Source organism: Schistocerca piceifrons, chromosome X (assembly GCF_021461385.2).
Source record: "Schistocerca piceifrons isolate TAMUIC-IGC-003096 chromosome X, iqSchPice1.1, whole genome shotgun sequence".
In the NCBI taxonomy this organism is placed as follows: Eukaryota; Metazoa; Arthropoda; class Insecta; order Orthoptera; family Acrididae; genus Schistocerca; species Schistocerca piceifrons.
Window position 1 is genome coordinate 536,080,016 of NC_060149.1, and position 2,843 is coordinate 536,082,858.

Below are 2,843 nucleotides of genomic sequence, written 5' to 3' on the forward strand. Positions count from 1 at the left end.
CTCGAAGACATGTTAACTATCACTTTTTTTTTTCTTTTTAACCGGAGCTAGGAGTGGAATGTTTGGACTTGAAATAATGGGATGCAGAATTCTCTGCTGACTGTTTCATTCACAAGTAACGAAGTGAGGGCATGTTTAGAATTGAAATTCAAGGATATCCACTTCAGTGAAGACGATTTGAACCCTGTATATTACTAGGTTAGCTGAGTAATGTCAAATGTTAGATACCGATTTTTGTCCTCAGCAGCGAGTTGTTTGGACCTCAAATGACGATGTAAATTATTGTTACTTGGCCGGAATGAGAACCTGGCACCTACTGCTATTGTTTTGTACCCACAAGCAGACGTTAAATGACACTTTGTGCGTCAGTAACAAGATGACAACATGTTTGATGGGAAACAACCCTACAGAAAGTTCTGAAGGCCTACTGACTAAAAGACTGATCCCCAAAAATGGTCTCGAAGACATGTTAACTATCAGTTTTTTTTTTCTTTTTAACCGGAGCTAGGAGTGGAATGTTTGGACTTGAAATAATGGGATGCAGAATTCTCTGCTGACTGTTTCATTGACAAGTAACGAAGTGAGGACATGTTTAGAATTGAAATTCAAGGATATCCACTTCAGTGAAGACGATTTGAACCCTGTATATTGCTAGGTTAGCTGAGTAATGTCGAATGTTAGATACCGATTTTTGTCCTCAGCAGCGAGTTGTTTGGACCTCAAGTGACGATGTAAATTATTGTTACTTGGCCGGAATGAGAACCTGGCACCTACTGCTATTGTTTTGTACCCACAAGCAGACGTTAAATGACACTTTGTGCGTCAGTAACAAGATGACAGCATGTTTGATGGGAAACAACCCTACAGAAAGTTCTGAATGCCTACTGACTAAAAGACTGATCCCCAAAAATGGTCTCGAAGACATGTTAACTATCAGTTTTTTTTTTTTTTTCTTTTTAACCGGAGCTAGGAGTGGAATGTTTGGACTTGAAATAATGGGATGCAGAATTCTCTGCCGACTGGGAGACGAACCCAGCATATATCGTCATTCTTGACTACAATCGAAGAGATGTTCACAGTCGACTTCTTTTTCGCCAGTAGCTAGGAGTGGAATGTTTCAACTTGAAGTGACGCACTGATAAGTTTGAACTTCTAAGTATGTGATGAAAAGGTCAGTGTCTAGCTGGGAGTTGTAGCTGGCGTCTGTTACTACTGTTGACATCACATACTGTACACGTTAAAAATGAAAATTATTTTTCATCAGTACTTCTGTGTGCACATGCTAGGGGCTTGAAATGAAATCGTGATGTAATGATCGAATCATGACAGGTTGCCAGAATTAGGAAAATAATCTGAGTATGATATTAGTTGTAACCCTTCAAACTTAGCTTGAGGCATTCAGTTTCAGCAATATTCGTCATTCAAATAAGAGGTTACATATATTAAGAAACTGCTGTTTTCTTACTCACCCCTCAAAAGCCAGTCAAGGCAGACTTATAGGTCAGCAATCAGATTTCCTATCTCAGATGACTGATAACATGTAGCGATACCATGTGAGTGAGAATTGTATTATGTTAAACTTGTACACTAAGAAGGCCTTGCAAAGCTTGTATGTACATACGTCTGGGCTAAGGGTAATGATTTCATCATACATATGTCTATGTGTACCTATATCTGTATGTCAATTTCATTGTGACGAATCCTCGAACCTAAGAGTCTGATTAGAGTAATAGAATCTGGCACCTACATGGTTTGTGGTCTGTAGTACCAACTGTTGCTGTGTATAACCCAATTGTAAGAAGCTTATAAGCTGGATAGCTATTTGTTCTGGTAATTGGATGGAGAATAAAGTAGGCTACATCTATATTTTACGCTTACTGAAGTTGTAATTACGAGTCAGAGCGCTTCTGCATGTTCATTGCAAACATGTGAAGAAGCAAAAAAAGCATACCAGTATGCTAACCCAGAGTATTATTTCCTCTTTCATCACCATATCTACCAAATTTGTCTAGCATCCAAGTCTTCCTGTACTGTCTCCAACCACAGAGATCTGAAAAATCTCGGCCATTTCATTCTTTTACGCAGCCACCTTTGTAACATGAAAAGAATGAAACTTCCTGGCCGATTAAAACTGTGTGCCGGACCGAGACTCGAACTCGGGACCTTTGCCTTTCACGGGCAAGTGCTCTACCAGCTGAGCTATCCAAGCACAACTGACGCCCCGTCCTCACAGGTTTACTTCCGCCAGTACCTCGCCTCCTACCTTCCAAACTTTACAGAAGCTCTCCTGCGAACCTTGCAGAACTAGCACTCCTGAAAGAAAGGATATTGGGGAGACATGGCTTAGCCAAAGCCTGGGGGCTGTGTACTTGCCCGCGAAAGGCAAAGGTCCCGAGTTCGAGTCTCGGTCTGGCACACAGTTTTAATCTGCCAGGAAGTTTCATATCAGCGCACACTTCGCTGCAGAGTGAAAATCTCATTCTGGAAACATCCCCCAGGCTGTCGCTCAGCCATGTCTCCGCAATATCCTTTCTTTCAGGAGTGCTAGTTCTGCAAGGTTCGCAGGAAAGCTTCTGTAAAATTTGGAAGGTAGGAGGCGAGGTACTGGCGGAAGTAAAGCTGTGAGGACGGGGCGTGAGTCGTGCTCGAGTAGCTCAGTTGGTAGAGCACTTGCCTGCGAAAGGCAAAGGTCCCGAGTTCGAGTTTCGGTCCGGCACACAGTTTTTATCTGTCAGGAAGTTTCATATCAGCGTACACTCCGCTGCAGAGTGAAAATCTCATTCATGAAAGGAATGCTCAAGAAACCTATTTCATCTCTGATTTGAGCATGAGCTTCTAAGTAA

General features: G+C 41.9%; 1 non-coding gene across 1 annotated transcript; it reads right to left on the bottom strand.

Annotated features, from left to right (window-relative positions):
• Positions 1-2,135: 2,135 nt before the first annotated feature.
• Trnas-uga lies at positions 2,136-2,210 on the bottom strand. Its single transcript has one exon. It is a non-coding gene; the product is annotated as a tRNA-Ser (tRNA).
• Positions 2,211-2,843: the final 633 nt, after the last annotated feature.